The sequence below is a fragment of the Diadema setosum genome, chromosome 12, assembly GCF_964275005.1.
Source record: "Diadema setosum chromosome 12, eeDiaSeto1, whole genome shotgun sequence".
NCBI lineage: Eukaryota > Metazoa > Echinodermata > Echinoidea > Diadematoida > Diadematidae > Diadema > Diadema setosum.
This window is the reverse complement of record NC_092696.1, coordinates 35,504,668-35,520,455: the sequence shown is the minus strand read 5'-3', so window position 1 is coordinate 35,520,455 and position 15,788 is coordinate 35,504,668.

Below are 15,788 nucleotides of genomic sequence, written 5' to 3'. Positions count from 1 at the left end.
ACGTGTACCTAAATTAATACAAAATGTACATATTTAATATCTTTAAATATATATACAATGTAAAACAGCTTAATTTGTAATGTGATTGTGAGGCACAAATGTCAGCAAATTGGCCAGCTGTGTAAGTTCATAGTCCATTTAAGTCACTCTCGTTCCGGATTACTTTGTTTATTGTTCTTCCATTTGTTGCCGTGACTTTCGCGATTATACGACCATCACTGGACCACGCGGATTGGACCTTGCTTTTTTTCTTAGCACTATTGAGAAGATGGAGATTTGCTTTTGTCAACTGTTCCTGAATTACGATGTTGGAGGCTTTCAGAAGGCGACGATGAGAGATTACGGCATGGCGAGTTCTATACGAGGTAAACTTCACCACAATGGGGCGTGGTCGCTTCATGGCGCGCGCACTATTCTTCCCCGGAGATCCATTGTTGGGATTACCCACGCGATGAGAGCGGTCAATGTCCTGCCTGGAGATGTTCAGCCCGAGTTGATCGTTTGCGATGCTACAAATGAGGTCATCCGTGCTTTCTTTGTCTTCTTCCTGGACACCGAAGAACTGCAAACAGTTTCTACGTGAATACTGTTCCAGGTCCGCGGTTGATAGACGTAGATTGTTAATTGTTGAGCGTTGATCCTCTACAATGGCAGAAAGGTATCTCTTTGGATTGAGATTTGTTTTGTACCTCGACGTCCATCAGTCGCTTCTCCTGTTCATCCAAGCGATTTTGCAATCTCTCGAACTCCCTCCGAACGGCTTCCTGAATAGTGGCGTGAATCGACGTATGCAGCTCTTTGTTTTCTTTCTGAAGGCGCGAAAACAAGTCATTAATGAGCTTTTCAGTGGCGTCATCAACCCCAGCCGCCGACGTCGCCATATTGGAACTGATGATAATTTACTTTGATGTCAAATATAATGGGTAATTGTTGATAACTTGACATCCAGTTTGTTTCAGATCACAGAAAGTCAAATTTGAGTTAGCGACATATAAGCGGAAGATAATTGAGGTTCATGAACGGGGGGGGGGGGGGGGGGGTCCGTTGATTCCAATATATTGCAATCACGGTTGTGTTTCGTAAGATTCCTATAATTATAAAGTCATTAACTTCATATCAGTGCTTCATAAACGTATAACGATTTGCCACACTCACAGATGTCACTAACTTGATAAATGTCACATAATGGCAGCAGAAATATAGCAGCAGAAATATTTAAACATATTTAAATGCTTTGTTTATGTCATGATGTGAATGAGACTTTGCAACAAGAGATTTGCCTGATGTCGACAAGCCGAGGCGTATTGGCTGCTGTAGATTTTCTGGTGTGCTTGTTATTAGCTCTAGAGGCATTTTGCCCTAGAATTATAAAGTATCAAAAGCAAAAGTAAATGTCATCTGTCAACATTTTGGAGATATCCGTGTAAAGACCGAGAAGGAACCCAGTTGCATCCGTGCTCTTCCGTAATATCCGAGTGAGCTCCGTATCGTTTCCGCTGTGGTCCGCGTTCGTTCCTTGTCTGTCCGTGTAGGCACCGTACATGTCCGTGTATACTTCTCCGTGTAGACACCCAGTTGGGATCGTATTCACACCGGTGTAGAGAGGAAAATCGATATTTTGCATGCCGGAACACCACGGTGTGACGATCCGTGGTCATCCGTGAAAAATCCGTGAGACTGTACAAGGGGCTTGACATTCGTGTATGTCCGTGTGGATCCGGGGACATATGTTTATATGTCACTGGGGCCAAAGGCCTTTTAAAGGCCAAAGTCACATATAGAGACGCATCCTCCAGGTGGTATGGGGAGATCTAGGATAGTTTTGGACTCGACGAAGAGTCAAGGAGAGTTGATAGAGACCTGAAAAGTGCTGCGTCTTTATGGACAAACACGGCATTAACACGGAACAACAAGGCAGCTACACGGCAGCAACACGGACTATCCCGGATAGCTCTGCCAATACGGCAATCCCCGGATGACGCAAGATGTTTTTGACCTCCAAAGGTTGCTGTGTTAGCCTCCCTGATGTCCCCGAATCTACACGGACATACACGGACGTCCAAGGATGTCCAAAGCGTTAACACCGAGCTCTCCCCGGATCACCCTGATCCTCAAAGTTGTTCAGGAATGTCTATGTGACTGGGGCATTAGGTTTCAGATTTGCTGTATTTTCAACCCTCTTTACAAAACTTTGATTTTTGCGCAGGGGTCACTAATAATAGGTGTGTATGGGAATGTGTGGTTAATACCCAGAAAATGGGCATGAAAAATAGCCAGGTTGTGAATGCTCTATTAGATATTCATGAGAAATTCCACTATTACAGCTAGTCTTTATTTATCAAGAAATGCATAGAGTACGGAAACACATGAAAAAATGTGTCCACTTTTTTTTTTTTTTACATGTGCATGCATTTTACCGTTCAGACTAGGTGTGCCCAGGGCAGACCATCATATAATATTAATAAAACATTAGTGTGCCTTGGAGCAAAGGTCCAGAAGACTACGCAGCAGAGCTCTAAAAAGGTGGTACACAATAAAGTTTATTTTTCAGGGTCATTATAAGCACACATTCACATACACACATAATTCGTTGATGTTAGTTATCTATGTCAACTTACTGATTCAGTAATTTGGTACTGTCATCCTGTTGGATATCGCTGCAATATCATCCGTGACGTGTTAATTTCGTGTCACAAAGACAAAAGTTGCCAAGATCTAATAGTATTAGATGTCTAGATCTAGATGTAGTCTAGATCTAAGTAATATAAATTCTGTGTAACTCAAAAGTGAAAGGTCTAGACTTCACTTAGTCTGTAATTAGACCAGACATTCATGAGGCAAAGGCCTATTTAGTAGATCTATTCTTATTCTATTTTAACGTCAATTCCTACTAACTCGCCAGGTGTTATTCCTAAGGCCAAGGACTTCCGGGTTAGTGATTTTTTTTTTCATAAATACCAAACAGCAGACGTGTTTCATTTGCATTCTTGCACAGACTTCATGAAAATATGTGCAGTATCAAAGAAATATGATGCACATGACAATGCCAGTGTTTTATAGTGAATGGTTAATACCTTTAAAAGCTGAATGATAATGTAGAGTCTAGGTCTAATTAAGATGTTACAGTCTCTGATAAGAAACAGGTTTGATAGTCATAGACTGTTTCCCAAATGCAGGTACATGTAGTAATATTCAGCTATTTCAATGCAATGCCTTGTTTACAAATACATGTAGATCTATATTCATGTGAATGATAATTCAATTTCTACATGAGACATACTAAGTGCTAAACATAATATCTTGCATCAGTAAAATGTGTAAATGACGAGACAATTTGAATATGCATCAAATACGAACAGCAGCATTTTTTGACATTCTTTGATCCTGCATAGGCCTACCATTTCGTTTTATGTTTAATATAAATAGAGCAAAATAATTTCAGCTTCAGTTTTGTTGGCTGATTTTTTTTTTCTTCTCAAAATTAAAGTTGTATCTTGTGCCATGATGTTTGATTTTAATCAAAAGTTCTTAATTTCTTTCTTTTCTTTCAGATGACTGGTAGTAGCGAAGAACTGGACTGTCTCAGAAAAGAAAAGGAAAAGTACAGGGTCGTGTACATCACCAACGGATGTGAATACAATGGTAATGTAGAGTCTCGGTCTAATTAAGATGTTAAAGTCTCTGATAATAAACAAGTTTGATTGTCGTAGACTGTTTCCCAAATGCAATTAGTAATATTCAGCTTTTTCAAAGCAATGCCTTGTTTACAAGGACATGCAGATTTATTCATGGGAATAATAATTTAAATTCTACATGAGACTTACTAAGTGCTAGACATAAAATCTTGCATCATTAAAATATGTAAAAGGCGAGACAATTTGAATATGCATCAAAGACGAACAGCAGTATTTTTTTGACATTCTTTGATCCTGTATACCGTTTTGTTTTATGTTTAATATAAATAGAGCAAAATAATTTCAACTACAGTTTAGCTGGCTGATTTCTTTTTCTCAAAATGAAAGTTGTATCTTGTATCATGATGTTTGATTTTAATCGAAAGTTCTTAATTTCTGTCTTTTCTTTCAGATGACTGATGCCATGCAGTAGCGAAGAGCTGGACTGTTTCAGAGAAGAAGAAAAAATTAAAGCATCGTGCTGATCATCAAGGAATGTGAATACAATGGCTTAGGAAAGAAGACAATCTACAGATAGGAGAGAAGGGAGAAATTGGGATGAAGGGCGACAACATAAGGACGGTATATCTATAGTGAAATGTGATTGTAAAGTGGAAACATGAAAGGAGATCCTAAGATTGAAGGTGAAAACAATGCATTCCATTCTGTGATGTCGTAATTACAATTTTGCTACACTTTAATAACACTACAGAGAGACATTTATATCAAGGAAAGCTTCATGTGGATATGGAATGTTAGATTTTTTTAAGTGTTCATTGGTATGTATTTCATGATAATAAATCTTGAAGGTTTTGTGTGGTAATAATAACCTTGTGATAAATCTTGATAGATTTCTAAGTGCACATTGGCAATATTTAGATGATGCTGTAATCAGATTAAGTTCTATTCTCCTTTATTCTTTTATTTATTATTTTGTTGTCTTCAACCCACTTTGAATGTGTCACGTATGATTCTTATAAACATGGGAACATGCACTCCATGTAACTGATAGGACTTATAACAAATTGACATAATTATTCAACCATCACTAGACAGTTCTGTTATAAGATGTTCTTTATCTAACTAAAATTGTGAATTATGATACGTGTATGTTCCCATGCAAACTCACAACAAAATACAGAAATTTGATTTCTTTTGATAATAATTCATTATGTCTCTAAATTTACAATTAAAGAAAGTGATTGCAATGAGGATGTCAAACATTGTATATTAAAATAATAGATTATTCATTTGTCTCCATCCGTAGTAACGCACGCAACTGCAGTGTGCAGTTTGTAGGCTGCTGTGAAAAAAAAAAAAAATCACAGGCAGCCCAAGCAGGATTCGAACCCACGACCTCTGGATTACTAGACCAGCGTCATAACCACTAGACCACCGGAGTGCCCTGGCGCTACCTTTACACATGAATAATTAAGTATAGAAGGGCTTGGGGGCGCTTCGAAGTTTACTGCTCTTATTAAATATGTACATGTCGTTTTTGCAACTCAACTAAAGATGATTAAACACACTGAAATTCTTACTTTCAATGATATTCATAATCTGTTTTTCTTTTCTTTAATAGCTTGGGATGTACACTTTATACACTGTATCGGTCTACATTTCGCCTACAATATGGAATTCTTTACTTCGAGACGTTTGTTTTTAAAAAACAAAAAATTAAGAGTCCTTTAAAGGTGCTGTAAAACAGTGGTGTTTGTTTGTTTGTTTGTTTTTTGGTGGAGGGGGGGGGGGGGAGGGGAGTCAAATTAGCCTTGGCCCCTCTCCGCCGTCTTTATTTTTTTTTTCCTTTAGCTGCATTTTTTTTAGTCATCACATGAAAATTCGTCTGCATCCACCCCGTAGTTTTGCTGATGACCTTTCTTTTTAATTAGTTTAGCCACACACAATTTTGGCTGAATTTCCCCACCCCTCTTGTGAATTTGCTAGTACATGTACTAAAACACATTCTCAGAATGTGTTTATAGTACTGGTGGATTAAGGATTCACGGGGGGGGGGGGGGTCGGCCAAAATTTCTCTTTTCTCATATGTAACAAGCCTACGGGGCGAAAGGCTGATATTATGGGCTTTCTACACACATTTTTAGATGCTAATTATTGGTTAACATGAGCATGATCATTTATGTTGTGATTAATTTGTTTCCTTATATATGTATGACTTCTATTAGAGACTTAATTGGCTTGGCACTCCTTACATCGACCTATTTTAGACACCCATTTCCCTCTCTCTCTCGTGCTTTTTCTCTACTGTCCTGTGAATAGTGTAACTACATACATGCAGTACCTCTTCTCTTTTGTATGATATACATCAAGTTTTTATCTGAGCATATGGGTGTTGCAGCACTCTCAAGCTTCATGCATATGCAGCAACATCTTTGTGTGTTCATATACATAGTTATGCTTGATATATTAATTTGAGAATGTTATTCTTTCTCTTGTATATGTTCCGTCCGCACTCTATAGATGTAAATGTACGATGTAAGATTTGGTGTGCATGTTCGAACTGTGTTCCTCTTTTTGTGAACACACAAGAACTGATATAATAATGAACTTGAATTACACATAATATTATTCTTGAATCTTGATTCCATCTCCATTTGCCATTAGATATGTATTGAATTATGGAGCTCTTCCACAATTGTTATCCTTCCCATTGTCATTACTCATCTCTGAATAATTCAAATTTGATATTTTATTGAGGACCTATGTTTCTTCGATTACATAATGTACCTCTTCAATATATTGCTGCAAAAGGCATAATAACACATGACCATTATTATATATTTAAAATGAAGCTTGAAATTCTGATAGTGTTGATATTTATGTATTTTTAGGAGTTTATCATTTTCGAAGAGTGCATGCAGGATGAGTTTTATGTTTTTATATGATCAGGTGCAGCTATCATAGAATCTGTTGAGCAGGAAAGAGAAATATGGAAAATGAGGAATTATGAGTGAATTCGCATGCGAGCCAAATAACAATAATGACACTGATAAAAATTGTGACAAAGTAAATGTCACAAATATGTGGAATAATAAGAAATAAAGAAATTAATATATCATTTCAGAGAAAGAAATAACAGAGTGTATGCATGAGTATGAAAGATGAGTAAATACAAGTAATTATTACTGACTGGCACGTCTTTTTCCCAAGATTTAGCGGTATCCTTCATCTTAGAACAAACATTCATAATTATTATGAAAGAAGTGAACTGAATTTGAATTAAAAATAATGTGAAAAAATGAAAAAGTAAGTTAATTCAGTAAAAAAAAACCAGTAAAAAGTAAAAAATATGAAACACAGTATACAGAGTACATGTATTACCAAATGATAGATGTCCAAATGCAAAAGTGTTAAATAATAATATATCCACAAAAAAGGGGGGGGGGGGGCAAAGAAATCTTTGGAACGATCAACCACAGCTATAATAACAATACATGCGTGTACTAAATGAAGATGAAAACAATGACAACACTCTTTTTAGAACAATTAAGAGAAACTGGCTTGTATTATCATCTTAATTATCACTAAATGTATTGTAATCATCACAACAATCATTACATGACAATTAATTTCAATTAATAAGGTTATTGTTGATAAGCAGGTATAGCCCTAATAGTATTTGTATGTAAACACATACGAAAATGAAATAGCGACGGTTCGTAAATACACGCGTATTGCACGTTACCTATTGTACAGGCCCTACAGCGCGGGTCTCACGAACCGGCGTAATACAACTATTACGTCGGTTCGTGAGACCCGCGCTTAAGTACATAACCTATGGTGCGCGCAAGAAACGATGGATTTACGAACCGACGCAGTGAGTTTGAAGACAGAAATATCGTAAGTTTTTTGAATTCATACTAAAATTACACTATGGATAGGAAGAACAACTTCCACATTCATCACCCTGTCAAAATTTTCACACACAAGACAGGAAAAGTCATTGAAAACGTTGTCTAAAACTTGTGAGATCTTTAAACGCGATTTTCTCAGAATTGCATTTTCGCTCAAAAATGAAATAGCGCCGGTTCGTTAAAACGCCGACGACATTTTCAAAATTACAATTGTCTTAGTTATAATAATGATAATTGAGAAAGATAATGACAAATATTGATAGTAGATTAATGGGGAAAGTAGTGGAATTATTACAGAAACCTTTTAAATATTCTGAATTCCAAATTTCCTCAAATTTTCCTGATGTGTTATTCTACTAATTGTCTTTTTGTTCATTTAACCCTCTGCTGTTAATATTTTAGGGGTGTATACCCATTTATAGGGGTGGTAAAACGACAGACATTTAAGTTTATAAAGAAGCATAATGTGGCGAAAGTATGAATTCCGCCACTGGTGCTTTGTCACTTACAGAACGTCAGTCTGGGTGTACAGTTTGGTCCATCAAAGTAGATTGTGTAGACAATATCATCAATTCCTCTGGCTAGAACTTCAAACCTTCGTGACATCGGGACGGGGAAGAATCCTCCGTTAGGCAGAGACACCCGCAGATCTTGAATGAGAGAGAAATCATGGAGTCATCCCACGAAAAATATGACACACCGAGATGGTGTTAAATTTTCGGTGCTCATTTGAAGTGTTAGATCAACACTTCCGGTTGTCACTTCAATATTATATATATATATATGTATAATTATATATATATATATATATATATATATATATATATATATCAATAACAATGTCACAATAGAGGAATGCATTAAATGCATTCCTCTATTGTGATATATTGCGTTTTCTAGTACTGCCAACACGCGGAGCAATTACAATATTATATATATATATATATATATATATATATATATATATTGTAATAGTTTTTTAGTTATAATGTTTTTCATGCTGATTTTGAACTTCAACAAAACGATCAAGAATTTGCCGATAGAGTACTTGATTTTTTGAAAAAAAGGTGTAAACACACTTAAATCACCGTAACACCAGTTGGTGTGGTATCCTATTGAACCCTGGGTTGCCAGGTAAAAATGGCAGAGGTAAAATGTTAGAAGTAATGAGAGCGATTTCGTCAGAGGTAAGCGTATGAAGAGGTTTTGAATGATAACCTAGCCAGAGCAAACTGTGCTTATCGAATTATCAAATCCACACTGCAGATTTGAAGAATGTTTATTGAATTATGTTTTAAAAAGATTAGAGCGCTCTCATTTTGAGTTTGATTCAAGTGCAGTGGCGTAATCTGTCTGTTCAGAGGAATGATAAACCAGCTAAGAGCGTAGTAGGCCTATGGGAAATTATTGTTACTATTCAGTATTATTACTATTACTAAAATTATTATTATTACTACTACTACTACTACTATTAATGTTATCTATCATTATAAATGGGTTCCAACAATGCTACAAAGCCCTTACACAGTATAATCCTACGTTGTTTCGCCTAATGAAGTTATCACACACACACACACACACACACACACGCACGAACCCACTTTTGGTATACTATATACTTCTGTACGCAGATATACACATGTACATACTCTCACATATACTCTTACACAAACGAATTCCGCTCACGTCCAGGATAGTTTATTGTCATTATTTTTCATCTTTTGAACTGTTTAGTGTAAAGAAGTGAAGGAGACATAGGCTGCGTTTATCAACTTTCCCCTGTTTAAACGGCTTTCGATAGCCCTTTCGATAGCCCTTTCGAAAGCCCTTTCCGTAGCCCTTTCGAGAGCCCTTTCCAAAGCCCTGACTGCCTGTACTATTAATGTGCCGCTTGTTTTTTAAGAAGGGACGGCGAAAAGCAATTACCATAATAAAGACATATCTTCCTTTGAGAGTGACGAGTCATTATGCAATGCCACATGAATCAATTGTCTTCCTATCTGTGAGGCAGCTCCAGTTTAGCACATACTTCAAATATTTCTGAGTGGCGGCATGCGACTTTGGCTGCGTTTATCAACTCTCCCCTGTTTAAACGGATTTCGATAGCCCTTTCCAAAGCCCTTTAGAAACGGCTTTCAAAATAGTTGGGTTTATCAACTCTCTTCGCGAACACGATTTTTTTAACTGGCCTGTCACTGCACAGCTGCATTGCGCAATTCGACCAGAGGAGAAGAGGTCATAAGGCGTGCCTGAAGTACAAGACTACAAAGCCGTTTCAAAACAGCTTTGCGTTTATCAACTTCCAAAAGGCTTTTACAAACAGGTTTCTGAAAACCTGTTTAGGAAAGCTGTTTGGATCGCCACAAATTTGGGGCTTTCGAAAAGGCTTTCCTAAAGGGCTTTCAAAAGAGCTTTGCGTTTATCAACTCGTGAAAATTCCTTGAAAGCTGTTTGGATAACCTGTTTCTGCCGAGAAAGGAGAGTTGATAAACGCACCCTTTCGGAAAAGGCTTTCCTAAAGGGCTTTCAAAACAGCTTTGCGTTTATCAACTCGTAAAAATTCCTTGAAAGCTGTTTGGATAACCTGTTTCTGCCGAGAAAAGGAGTTGATAAACGCACCCAAAGGCTGTGTTTATCGACTTTTGAAAGCCCTTTCGATAGCCCATTCGAAAGCCCTGTCCACTCCCCTGTACTATTAATGTGCCGCTTGTTTTCGTCGGCTGCGTTTATCAACTTTCCCCTTTTTAAACGGCTTTCGATAGCCCTTTCGATAGCCCTTTCGAAAGCCCTTTCCATAGCCCTTTCGAGAGCCCTAAAGCCCTTACTGCCTGTACTATTAATGTGCCACTTGTTTTCTAAGAAGGGACGGCGAAAAGCAATTACCATCATAAAGACATTATCTTCCTTTGAGAGTGACGAGTCATGATACAATGCCACATGAATCAATTGTCTGGCCTAATCTGTGAGGCAGCTCCAGTTTAGCACATACTTCAAATATTTCTGAGTGGCGGCACGAGACATGGGATCAAAGGGAATGAGACTGTTGTTACTCTATTTCTCAAACCTTGTTGGTGAAAGGAACACCTCCTTGTTCTAAGCATATGCGTGCATTACACACAGCTGTGTACACCTGTGTACATGTACTCGTGTGCACTTTACGTGGCGCGCGTCTTTTCAGAAACCGGAAACGCATGGTTGCGTAACCGCAGTAGGGCGACCTAAAGGGCTTTCAAAACAGCTTTGCGTTTATCAACGGGTGCGTTTATCAACTCCTTTTCTCGGCAGAAACAGGTTATCCAAACAGCTTTCAAGGAATTTTTACGAGTTGATAAACGCATAGCTGTTTTGAAAGCCCTTTAGGAAAGCCTTTTACGAAAGGGTGCGTTTATCAACTCTCCTTTCTCGGCAGAAACAGGTTATCCAAACAGCTTTCAAAGAATTTTCACGAGTTCATAAACGCAAAGCTGTTTTGAAAGCCCTTTAGGAAAGCCTTTTCGAAAGCCCCAAATTTGTGGCGATCCAAACAGCTTTCCTAAACAGGTTTTCAGAAACCTGTTTGTAAAAGCCTTTTGGAAGTTGATAAACGCAAAGCTGTTTTGAAACGGCTTTGTAGTCTTGTACTTCAGGCACGCCTTATGACCTCTTAGCTCCTCTGGTCGAATTGCGCAATGCAGCTGTGCAGTGACAGGCCAGTTAAAAAATCGTGTTCGCGAAGACAGTTGATAAACGCAACTATTTTGAAAGCCGTTTCTAAAGGGCTTTGGAAAGGGCTATCGAAAGCCGTTTAAACAGGGGAGAGTTGATAAACGCAGCCAAAGTCGCATGCCGCCACTCAGAAATATTTGAAGTATGTGCTAAACTGGAGCTGCCTCACAGATAGGAAGACAATTGATTCATGTGGCATTGCATCATGACTCGTCACTCTCAAAGGAAGATATGTCTTTATTATGGTAATTGCTTTTCGCCGTCCCTTCTTAGAAAACAAGCGGCACATTAATAGTACAGACAGTCAGGGCTTTGGAAAGGGCTCTCGAATGGGCTACGGAAAGGGCTTTCGAAAGGGCTATCGAAAGGGCTATCGAAAGCCGTTTAAACAGGGGAAAGTTGATAAACGCAGCCAACTTCGAAAGGCTTTTACAAACAGGTTTCTGATAACCTGTTTAGGAAATCTGTTTGGATTGTCACAAATTTGGGGCTTTCGAAAAGGCTTTCCTAAAGGGCTTTCAAAACTGCTTTGCGTTTATCAACTCGTGAAAATTCCTGGAAAGCTGTTTGGATAACCCGTTTCTGCCGAGAAAGGAGAGTTGATAAACGCACCCTTTCGTAAAAGGCTTTCCTAAAGGGCTTTCAAAACAGCTTTGCGTTTGTCAACTCGTAAAAATTCCTTGAAAGCTGTTTGGATAACCTGTTTCTGCCCAGAAAAAGAGTTGATAAACGCAGCCATAGTCGAAGCAAACCGCTAAATTGTCACCTGTTCTATAGGAGCCTATGTTATTTTCTCACATTCAGGTTTCGTATTAGGAGCCTGTTATTTTATCTCACAAGGCCTGTTCGCGACATAATGTAGAAGTTAAAATACAAAACGCAAAAAGCAAACTACAGCAGATGTATCGGCAAACATAAGTAAGCTCCTGCAAAATATTTTATTACATTGTTCAAGTATAACATGGCGCAAAAACAAATATCTCGAAGTTTAATGAACACTTTGTGGTCATTTTACAAATTTATGCCTATTAAACCTGGAGACGAACATTAGCATTAGACTGTTCTAGTGAGAGTAAAAACCGATAGTTTGCCATTGGATTTCTTTCAATTATTGTTGAACGAATCCGCAGGCGAAAAAATGTAAATGTTTGATGCCTCTCAAACTTAGCTGTTGCCCCAAAGCATGGGCGTAAATCCCGGAACACACCAGAATCAGGTCAATAGCACCATTAGATCCAGAGATTATCGCAACTGTAGATTTCAAATGGCGACCATTTTGAAATTCAATATGGCGGACATAAAGAGAGAATTCCAAGTAGACCAATATCTGAAAATGTTCGCAATATGTTAATGTCCATTTTGTGCCATATTTGGTGCTTGCATCACAAAATGCACGATAGGTTTGCTGAGCTGCCCCACTAAGAGTATTGAGTGATACCCCTTTATATATAAAACATTTTCGTGTAATTAATGATTTGTTTAACCCCTAATTTTGGGGGAATGGGACATCAAGCGGGGTGACATGAGACAACCTGGGGAGAAATTGGATAACCATCATGATCAAATTTACATGTGCCGCGGGGAGAAATGTAACACTGCCCAATGAAATTTCTCCCAGTGGTAACAGAAACAGTAAAAGATCCCTGCCAATTTTTCATACCTGCATGTCTGTAATCAAGCAATTTTATTTTCAGAAGTTTGCACACTAATATCAAAATACCTATTAACATAATATAGGACCTACCAGATCTAAAGTAAGTTTGATATTCTACTGACAAGATACCTGTAGAGCTGTATAGTGGTTAATATAGTGTGCGTTTGAGTGCGTACTCGTTTTGTGTTCTGGTTCCCGTGGATTATGTTAAAATGTCTCGTGTATTACTATTATAAAGCGACTCCGAGGGGACTGCATTCTACAAGCTTGGCTTTTTAGCAGTCCCCTCCATTTCCGACCTTTTCTTTGTTATGATTCAGTCACATTTTGTCCTTGTACTTCTTCTACCAAAATATGTTTTTTGTTTCATGTAAACAAATGACGTGTATTTAAATTTCATTTGGACATGTAAAAGTTACTTTGTACTGATTTTGTGTATATGCAATGTCATATTATATGGTTTGGCCGGAAATGAAATAAAACATGAATGAATAAATGAATGAATATGTCAATTTTCTCCCATTTTTACCTCTGACATTTTTACCACTGACATAATTATTTACCTCTGACATTACCACTGCCATTTTTACCTCTGCCATTTTTACCTCTGCCATTTTTACCTCTGCCATTGTTACCTCTGCCAGTTTTACCTCTGCCATTTTTACCCCGGCCATTTTTACCCCTGCCATTTTTACCTCTGCCATTTTTACCTCTGCCATTTTTACCCCTGCCATTTTTACCTCTGCCATTTTTACCTCTGCCATTTTTACCTCTGCCATTTTTACCTCTGCCATGTCTACCTCTGCCATTTTTACCCCTGCCATTTTTACCTCTGCCATTTTTACACCGAACCGAACCTGGGCGGGTGTTACCAATGACAAGTTCACCTTCATATACATGTGGGTTGAGTGAATGCAGTAATATTCGTGGAACACATCAATGAGAGTTTGAGGAAAATCGGATGATCAAAAGTTATGAATATTTGAAGTTTCTGCTCAGTCACTGCTGGATGAGAAGACTACTATAGATTGTGATGTCATATGAGTACAACTATATAAAGAAAGTATAAAGAAAATTCAAGATATTCTCACTTTTCTCAAATAATAATAGAACACTCGACTTCTCTCTTTCAGAAGTCAGGGGGAATAATATTACCCCTAACATAAGTCAGTATACAAGTCGAGAAAATGTGCACTTTATTCAAAAAGTCAAGTTTTGTGAAATTCTCTTTTTCTTTTCCTTGTATCGTTGTACGCATGTGAGATCATACACTGCAGTAGTCTTCTCCTCCAGCAGTGATTGCACAGATATTTTTTAAAATTCATAACTTTTGAACGAATTGTCGGATTTTCCCCAAACTTTCACTGATGTGTTCTACTAACATTGTTGCCTTCACTGAATACACATGTATATAAAGGTGAACTTGTCCTTTAACACCAGCAATATCAAATCAACACCAAGCGGTGTGGTCATTGCTGAATTGACACCAGCGCAGTGTCAAAAATATCACCGGCTGCAGTGTCAAATTAACACCATGAAGTGCCAGGTGAGAACTTTTCAACATCATCACAGCATACTTTCTACACCTGTGGGTGTGGTCCTCTGTTGACACTTGATCGGTGTAAGATTTAACACTCGTGGTGTTAAATCAAATTATGATGTTTTTTACTGTGTACAGCCCACGAGTTATGTTCAGAATCTTACAACCCACAAGTCACACAACCCGTGAGTTCAACACTAGGCAGAACAAACTAGTACACCAACCAAAAATGTCTACATTCCAACACAGGGCTGTTAATTTGTCGATCTTGTGGGCCTTGTTTACTAAATAGTGTCGAACTCATGGACAGTATGACTCGAGGGCTGTATATAACTCATGTGCTGTATGCATGTTCATAGCAAAGAGTATAGAAGCTTCTCCGCGATTTCGCGTAGTACGCACATGGACGAATTACGGATGTTGCAACACAGTTCGCGCGATTACGAAACTATATGCCTTGTCGAAAGTATTTTAAGGATCAAAAAAAAAAATGGCAGAGGTAGAAATGGCAGAGGTAAAAATGGCAGAGGTAAAAATGGCAGACGTAAAAATGGCAGAGGTAAAAATGGCAGACGTAAAAATGGCAGACGTAAAAATGGCAGACGTAAAATTGGCAGACGTAAAAATTGCAGAGGTAAAAATGGCAGAGGTAAAATGTTAGAAGTAATGAGAGCGATTTCGTTTCTTCACTGAGGCCGAGGAGACAATATAACAGTCTGCTATGTCGAAACTGAAACATAACCTTACATTATTTTACAGGTATACATGCACATATAGGTAACTTTATTATTGTATCATTTGATATCATTTGCAAGTTGTATGTATACGATTGTGATATGATTCCTGATGTATACTGTGTTATGTTCTGTTGGAAAAAGGAGAAGAATGAAATAAAATGAAATGAAATGATATGAAATATTGGGTTCCGTGATATTTTCGTGCCAAAATTGATTTTTTTTTTTTTTTTTTTTTTTTTTTTTTTTTTAGCTAACTTGGTCAATTTGGGGGTGCTGAATCCCAAAAGTTTTAGTTCCATTTTTTCCGACCACGTCTTCAGCCGCCATTTTGAATTTTGGCCGCCAAAGCAAACAGTATTTTGACCCAATTCTCATAATGTGAGCATCATAGAAGGTTCAAATTTGATGCAAAAAGCCTGTTTATGATGTCAGACATTCTGATGCACCATTTTCTGATACCGTATAGAGTTTTGATACATTTTTTAGGCAGCCCTCTTGAAATTCAAAATGGCTGCCATAGCTAAATATATTTCACCCGTATCTAAGGTTGTAAGCATTATGGAAAATATAAATTTGGGGCAAAAAGCATGCTTGTGATGTCAC